Below are 9,452 nucleotides of genomic sequence, written 5' to 3' on the forward strand. Positions count from 1 at the left end.
TTAATCTTAATTAATTTATATTTAATAGTCCTGTGTGACTAGTGGCTACCATGTTGTACAGGACAGTATTAAGATAACTTGTGCCTGGATTGTCCCTTTTCAAATAGGCACTGGCCCCCAGGAGCAATGCAGTTTTAAGACATTGACCCCTCAGTCACATGAGGTCGCCAGCATAAACTGGCCTACTACTTCTAGGACTAAAAGGGAGTGAGACAGAGGGAAAGTAATTTGGATATGACAGTGAATAGAGCTGCGGGATGAGGCAGAGAAGTCTGAATGGGGGGGGGGGATAGACTTGGGGGTGGGGCATTTCAGAACAGATTCAGATCCTGGGCGGGGTGGGGGTGGGGAGCGGTGGCTCAGGAAGAGCCTAGAGCGCAAAGGGAGTAACTAAGGCAAGTTGTAAGAAGACCAAGGTTGCTGAATGCAAACACCTTTGCAATTTTGCCCAGACCTAGTCCTGAGAAAGGCAGAGAGAGAGATTTAGTATTCACTCGAGAAACTGTATTTCCTTCAAGATCTTTGACGTCCCCATCAGTAAATGATTAGGGTTGTAATTGTAAACTGGGACCTTCAGATGAAGAGCTGGATGATTAATACTTAAGCCAGAACAAAGAAATTATCAAAAAACAAAACAAAACCCAACAATCTTCCCAGCTTTCAATAGAGGAAAAAGAGTAGCTTTTTGAGAGGAGAAGTATCTGTTAAGCCTGGTGAATTTCTTCCACTAACTGAATTATTTAAGTATTTGCTCACCTCCTTCTCTTGAAATTTGCCTGTCTCGTCCTAGGTAAAGTGTGCAATGAATAGAAACAGCAAAAGATTGCAGTGTCTCAGTTGTTTGGAATCGTCACTGACCCAGTGAAAATTGTCTGTGGGTTTGGGAAAAAAGAGTGAGGGATGTGGGCGGCTGCTTGTAACAAAACACTTTTGTTGCCAATGTCCTGTAATCAGGCTTCATCTGGTGGTGGGGGGTGCTCCCCCTTCTGTAAGCCTATCCATCCTTTAATTTTTTTTTTTTTTTTATGTTTGTTCATTTTTGAGAAAGAGAGAGAAAGTGCGTGCGCATGCAAGCAGGGGAGGGGCAGAGAGAGAGAGGGAGACACAGAATCAGAAGCAGACTCCAGGCTCTGAGCTGTCCGCATGGAGACCAATATGGGGCTCGAACTCACAAACCATGAGATCATGACCTGAGCTGAAGTCGGCCACTTGAGTGACTGAGCCACCCAGGCATCCCTCATCTGTCCTTCTTAATTACCTCTTTTAGAGATGAAGCGCCTGTGACTAAGAAGTGTGGTTTCTTGCCTGATGTTGCTCTGAAAGTGGCTGGTAGAACCAGATCCGGAACCTGGGACTCCTCTGTCTGCCACTTGGGCACCTTCAGGTCCTCTGTGCGACCTCTGATGGTGTGTCCCTTCCTTAGAAAACCTCCCCTTTGATTTCTGATCTTCATTTTTCATTTCCTCTAAACATACATAGACAGTCTTCCAACATGGTTCTTTTTTGTTTTTAATTTTACTTTTAACGTTTATTATTGAGAGACATGAGCATGGGAGGGGCAGAGAAAGAGGAGGAGACACAGAATCCGAAGTAGGCTCCAGACTCTGAGCTGCCAGCACAGAGCCTCCCACGGGGCTCAAACTCACGAACTGTGAGGTCATGACCTGAGCCTAAGTCAGCCTCTTAACTGACTGAGCCACCCAGGCACCCCAACATGGTTCTTTTTTGTTTGCTTTGCCCCCACTGCCACGGCTGATCTTGCCACTTATTCCGCCATTTTGGAAGTGGACGCCATCCAATTCAATGTAAAGTGTAAACATGCTGTGTCTAAGACCCTGTGCTACTTCTGAGCTGGGAGGGACCCAGTGGTCGTCTGCTCCCACCATTCACGTTAGAGATAAGGAAACTGAAGTGTCCGATAAATCAGGTGACTCACCCAGCGTCCCGTAGACAGTTGAGCTGGTACCTGCCTGACCTTGGAACCCTGTTCTCATTCCCCCTAACTTGACATTGCTCTAGCATCACTGCATCTCGTTTTTCACTTTGGACTTGTGTCCATGTGAAACAAGAAAATTAGGAAATCTGGAAAGCGTGCTTTTGAGTAACTTAAATATCAGATCCTGACATTTAATAGGCAGCTAAGGTTCGTGACCACAGACGAATTGCTTTGGCTGGTCTGATTCCACAGCAAATGTCTCAGTCCTTCATTGTGTGTTGGACGAGGTGTAGTCACAGTTGGACTTCGCATAACATCCAAAACCAACATCCTCTCTTTGGCTCAGACCAGAACCTTAACTATTTTCTGTGGTAGAGTAGACTCCATTGATCTTTAAAAAGTTGAGCCTTGTATAATTTGACACAGCTTCGCATCTCCGTTCTTCTGGTCTCCAGTGTTGTCCCCTGGTCTCTGCCTCTGGGTGTCTCTTTCTCCTCCACGTACTCTGAGAGGAGAAACTCTCTCTGACCAAGTCTCCAGAAGACCAGAAATGAGGCTACTGAGCCCTGCGTTTGATTTAGAGAGAAATTTGTGTTCGAGAATTCTGCCAAGGGAGGGAAATACACCAGAGACCATGGAACATCTGCTCCATGCTGGTATTACTGTGATGATTGGGGCTCCCTGGAGTCGGGGTGAAGATGAGCCAGTGGATGGTCCTGAGGTGATTTGCCCGTTTGAAACGTGGCATCTGTGAAAACCTAGTAAAAATACAAAGAATGTGCCTGAACAGATGGTACGTGAAGAATTCTGGACTAGAACAATTCTCGGGGAACTTAAAGATGAATAAATGTGGCCAGGGGAAGGGATTATATATGATTAATAATGACTCTGTTATATTGTTAAAATTGCCTATGTAGTTGCACTCCAAAGGTGGTTTTGTTTCTGGTTTTTGTTGTTGGTTTGGTTTTTTGGGTACAGATCAAAGTTACCAGTCAGGCCAAATTACATAGTGCAGGTAAGTACTTTCCACCCAGCTTTCTAGAATATCATGTCTCCGCATTGCAAAGGTTATTCACAAAATCAGAACAGAAGAGTTAGACCTCGGGTCATGAATGAGTGTGGGAGTTAGACTCACTGAAAAGCATAAACAATAGATTTAAGTGAATATATTTGCAGCTGTATTGTTCTTCTATTGATGTAGAAGAAATTCTAAGGCAGTGCAACTGACCTTAGTGAACTCCATGAGAAAAGTCCAGTATTCTGGACTGAACGTCAGTTTGGAACTTGATTAGCAAGGCGTTGCCAAAAAGAGTTAGAGAAGAGATAAAAATTACTTTAATCGACAGAGCAACTATTTGTATGTAACCCTGTGCATGGTGCTGCTAAAAGGCTGGTGATTAATAAGTAGCTTATTCTTTCAAGAAGGGTAATGATTTTCCTTGGCCCCGTAATTTCACTCTTGATTTAAAATTATTTTGGCAAAAGTCAATTTTAGTTTCTGTTACGTGAGAACATCACAAACTATGACTAAATGAAATCATTTTAAGGGGCTGTGTTTCTTGCATAGGTTATGATTATATTCAGTTTCATGGAACAGAAAGCTAACTTAAGAATTTACATGTAGACATTACTTTGCCCCTGTGACCAAGATTGGCAGTCCAGGGTTGGTGGAAGGTAAGGGTGTCACCAAGGATGAAGACTCCTCATGATTATTTGTAAACTGTAGAAAGGTGCATCATTTGGTCCCAAATACACACTGGTTTTGTCATTCTTTTTTTTTTTCTGGATGAGTAGGTTCTGCTGTGATCTTTCTATCCAGTGTCCATGTTCTAACCTGAACTTGTGTTCCAAACCTCTGGTCACGATCCTGATACCTGGAGTTACTCAGAACAATCTACCTTGTGAATTGTATTGCTTTAAAAAGATCCCAGATCATGTCCAAAAAAATCAGAGAAATGTACAAAGAAGAAAATAAAATCCACCTCATATTTTACAGCCCCAAATAACTACTAACATCATGATGAAACTTCATCCAGAGATTGTTACATTTCTGTATGTCTATATATACATATGTATGTGTACACATGCATATATAGCCACACATATGTAATTGTATACACATATTGTGTTATTTCCCACTCCTATTTTTATAAATAATTATATATATACAGGATTGTGTAAAAATTTGCCGAGTGACTGGAAGTGCAGTCTTAGCTGCATTCTGAATTATTCAATTACACCAGGACCCGTTTCCCCGCCCCACCCCCTCGCCATCTTGCTTTTAGCCAAACATGAATGTAGAGGAATCGTCTGCAGTAGGTTGTCTTTCCATTTGGATATATCTTGTTTTATGATTCTTGGTAAGGTTTTGTAGATTTATTTACAAAAATTCCAAGCCCACCTTGTTCAATTTTTCCTGAATGCTTTATTCACTTGACCAGCCGTTGTCAGTGAGATATTGTCTATGTTGCCATTTCTAGGTACTCATTGCTAGTAGAGAAAAAAAGTTATTGAACTTTGTATATTTATGTTACATTGAGCCATCTTACCAAATGATCTCATTCTAGCAATTTTGTAAAAAAAACTAGTGTTTCTAGAAACAAAATCGTATCAATAAATCAAGAGAGTTACCTCTGCTTTTTAACACGTATCCAAAATATATTCTTTGAATTTTCTCATAGCTCCAAGGCAATATTGAAAAGTTACGGAAAAGAATAGGAATTGAAAATTTACAAAGTAGCATGAGAAATACCCAATTAATATATGCTTCAGATACCTCAGTTGAACCAAGCACCTGAAAAGGATGCCAACTCCCACTCTAGTAAGATAAAACATACCATAATGAATGAAAAATACTCAGTTTCATTGTTACATATTAAAGTGACAAAAAAATAAAAAGAACTATAACAGTTATTGTTGGTGGGGCAAATCCTTTGTTGTTGTTTTTGTTTAGGATGATTGTAAAGTTTATTTAGAGAGAGCACGCAAGCTGGGGAGGGGCAGAGAGAGCGGGAGACACAGAATCTGAAGCAGGCTCCAGGCTCTGAGCTGTCAGCACAGAGCCCGACGTGGGGCTTGAACTCACAAACTGTAAGATCATGACCTGAGCTAAAGTCAGCCAGTTAACCGACTGAGCCACCTAGACCCCCTATTTTAATTGGTATTGATATCAAGCTTTATAAATAGTTGTTATATATGTGGGGTATGTTCCTCAATCTGAACTTTTCTTTTTCTAGAGTGTGTTTGCTATTCTTGGGCCTTGGAATTTCCATATGAGTTTCAGAATCTACTTTTCAAGTTCAAAACAAACAAACAAACAAAAAACGTTGGGGGCTTGGATTAGAAATGAATTCATTTGATATGTCATTGTGAAAGAGTTGCTATTTAGAATAGCTAATCTATATCTCTGCATTGATTCAGGTTTTTAAAAATGTCTTTCACCTCAACATCACTTATCAGGGAGATGCAAATCAAAACTACAGTGACCTATCACCTCACACCTGTCAGAATGGCTAAAATTAACCCAAGAAACAAAAGGTGTTGGTGAGGAGGTAAGAAAAAAGGGAATCCTCTTGTACTGTTGGTGAGGATGCAAACTGGTACAGCCACTCTGGAAAACAGTATGAAGGATCCTCAAAAAATTAAAAATAGAACCACCCTCTGGTTCAGCAATTGTGCTCCTTACCCAAAGAATACAAAAATACAAGCTTAAAGGGATATGTGCACCCCGATGTTTATAGCAGCATTATAGCAGCCAAACTATGGAAATAGCCCAAGTGTCCATTGACTGATGAATGGAGAAAGAAGACGTGGTATAGATCTATACAATGGAATATTACTCCACTATAGGAAAGAATGGAGTTTGCCATTTGCAACGGCATGGATGGAGCTAGAGTATAATGCTAAGTGAAATAAGTCAGAGAAAGACAAATACTATATGATTTCACTCATATGTGGTATTTGGGAAACAAAGGAGCAAAGGGGAAGTAGGCAAACCAAGAAACTGACTCTTAACTATAGAGAACAAACTGATGGTTACCAGAGGGGAGGTGGATGGGGGGGGGGGCGGGTGGGGGTGAAACAGGTGATGGGGTTAAGGAGGGCACTGGTGATGAGCACCGGGTATTGGAGGGAAGTGTTGAGTCACTATATTATACACCTAAAACTAATATTGAGCTCTATGTTAACTAACCGGAATTTAAATAAAAATGTAAAATGAGTTTTAAAATTTTCTCCTTAAGGTTTTGAACATCGTTCACTGGATTTACTCCTGACTTGGATTTTTTCTGCTCTTATGTATGCTGCCTCTGGTGATTTTAAAATAGGTTCACGCCTCCTTTGAAATGCCTCCCTTTAAACGGTGAAGCTTAATTCTCCTCCTATTAGGTGCGAGACAGATTGAGAGACTTCGGACTAAGAAAAAAAATAAAGCAGAAGAAATTCAGAAACGACAACATAAAGTCTTCCTCCTTGCTGTTTTTCAGATGGTTCTCTGTGCAGGAATGCAGCTGTAATGTCATGAGAATACTCCTGCAGTCGTAGAGAGAGGTCCAAATGCAGAGAACTGAGACCTGGTGGAGCCCTGCTGCCTCCAACCACATGAGTGGCCCTCTTGGAACCGAATCGTCTAGCTGCAGTCAGGCCATTCAGGTGACGACATGCCTTCTACCATGTGACGGCAACCTCATTAGAGACCTTGAGCCAGAACCATCCAGCTGAGCCACTCCTACATTCCTAACCCTCAATGCCACGAGAGGTAAGAGGCAAAAAAAGGTTTGTTGCTTTAAGCCACTAGGTTTTAGAATACTTCATTACAGAATAATATATAACGAATACGCCTTGTTAAAAACTCTCTGTTTGTTGGCTGCTGTATGGAAACCACATTGTTTTTTTACGTTATTTTTTTTTTTTAGCTGGCTACCTTGCTAAGCTCTCTTACTAATTTCATTAATAAGTTGTCTGTAGATGGTGAGATGTGTGTAGACATTTCATATGCACTTCCGGCAGCTTTCTTTCCTTCCATTCCTTATTTTTTTCCCCCTTAATGCAGGTGGCTTGGTCTTCAGTGTGACGATGACTAGAAACATTGATAGTGGGTGTCCTTGTTCTGTTCCTGTTTTTAAGGGAGTTTTCTGATATTTTTCCACTGCTAGAATATCCTTATTGGGTAAGAGAGTTCTTGCTCACTCTCAGTTGACGCCCTCAATGCACGAATACACGCGAACTTGTGCTAGTATATCTGTAGTTACAGACGCAGTTCACATTCTTTGCACGGAAACGATAAATGAGAAGACACAAAGACACAAACACTTAAAATGCTGTTGGATATTGCCAAATCACCTCCCAGCATGTTGCATCATGAGAAAACTCCATTGATAGTATATGTGCATGTACATTTACTATTACATAGTATGTGCACATTCTCCACGTGTCCTCAACTGTTTTCGTCTCCAGTGATAACCTCCCCATTCTCTTGAAGTAATAATGAAAACGTCCAGTTATAGAGCAGTTACTGTGTTCTAGGCACTGTTCTCTGGCTTCCTTTCTATTAGCTCACCATTAAAAAGGTGCTTTCATTAACCCCAGTTCACAGGTGAACATCTGTGGCACAGAGAGTTTCGATAATTTGCCCAAAGTCCCACCGCTAGTGAGTGACACAGCCAAGATTTGAACCCAAACAACCAGCCCTCGAGTTCGTGCTCTTAAACGTTATGCAACACGGCCTTTTACAGCTGGTAGCTAGTGAGTGTTGGCCCTGTGGTCAGAGCTGTGGTAACTCAGTCGTCACCATCTCAGCAAGAGCTGTTATCATCCGCAGTAGGTTGCCTGTCATAACACATGACACCCCTTTGCCGTTGACTGAAAGTATTGATTCGATGGTGTCTTGACTGGATGGTTGATGTCCCTATGCAATTTAATCTCCTAGCTGGTGGCTCCTCCAGGCCATGGAGAGCTGCCCCGGGACTAGAGCTAAACTGAGATTTATTGGGTGATTTGGGAGAAGGCATGTGGTTGTGGTTTGAGCACTCATATCTGTATTGAGCAAGAGACGGTCTGAAAAAGTAAGGGCTCGGGAATGAGAAGGACTGGGGTCTCCTTTTCTGTTGTGCTTACCAGGTAGGGTTTATTGAAATCTCAGAGCCTTGGATTTTCTCATCTGTGAAACAGGGACAAGGGTAGTTGCTTTGTGGTGGTGGTAAGAGAATTAAGTAAGATGACGTGTGTAGAGTGTGTGGTTGGTACCTGGTATGCAGTACTCGTTCTACAAGTGCAAAGTCCCTTCTTCCTCCCCGAGGGCAGCTGTGTGTCAGGGTCACACATCTCGACGTGTGAGAGTATAAAACTAGCCCCAAACCGAGACCTAAAATTTAGGGAGTAATCCATCCACACCCAGACAGCTGAGACTTGATAACATGTGAGCAGATAGTTTTACTAATGTAAAAGAAGTCCATGAAAACTTCCTGTGAGCCAGGTATAATTCACAATATATTATATAGATCTAATTTTTAAAATCTTCAACAAACCCCATAGGGTATGTATGATGATGATTCCCATTTTGTGGATAAAGAAACTGAGTTACGAAGAAGGCACTTGCCCTTGGTTACACAGCTAGCAAATAGCAGAGCTGGGATTCGCACTCAGGCTATCTGGTTGCAGTCTTTTTTTTTTTTTTTTTTGAAGTTTATTTATTTTGAAAGTGAGAAAAAGCACAGGTGGGGAAGGAGCAGGGGGGTGGGGAGAGAATCCTAAGAAGGCTCTGCACTGTCGGCGTGGAGTCCAGTGTGGGGCTCGAACCCATGAGCTGTGAGATGGTGACCCGAGCCAACATTAAGAACATCCAGAGTTGGACGCTTAACCAACTGAGCCACCCAGGTGCTCCTGGTTGCAGTCTTAATCACCATGTCGTTCTACCTCTGTGACAGCTCTGAAGAGAAATTCCTGACAAACCTCTTAGGGAGAGAAGACCTACTCACACATTCACACCTTAGGTTTCTTCTTGGCAATCCATTTCCGGTGCAGTTATTATTTAAGTGCTGATGACTGCTTTGGTGCAACCTTAACAACGTTTGCTAAGGTTAAGTTGAATCTCTGCTATTTTGTTTGCCTCACAGAGGATCTTCCATCCATCGGCCCATCCCATCATTTCATTTCCTCATTCAACAATATTTCTTAGGCCTGGAGGGCGGGACAAATGCATGATCACCCTTGAAAGCACAAGACTAGTTCCACATCCTATTTGTCGACTTCAGAGCTCTGTGACCTTGAGTAGACTCATCTGAGCCTCCGCCCCTTTAGCTTAAATGGAGGCAATAATACCCACTTCTCTGGGTTATTCCTTTCATTAGCTAAGATCGTGTTGAAAGGGAAAGTGATTTGGAAACTAAAGCGCTATGCAAATATTATTTGATAGAACTATCCCACAAAGAGGAGCCAGCCAGAAGCCTTTGCTTACTTAAGCAAAAACCTGGCTTTGGGAATAGGAAGTGCATTAAATTGCTCACTGTCCTTTGATTGC

Source organism: Leopardus geoffroyi, chromosome D4, assembly GCF_018350155.1.
Source record: "Leopardus geoffroyi isolate Oge1 chromosome D4, O.geoffroyi_Oge1_pat1.0, whole genome shotgun sequence".
Lineage (NCBI taxonomy): Eukaryota > Metazoa > Chordata > Mammalia > Carnivora > Felidae > Leopardus > Leopardus geoffroyi.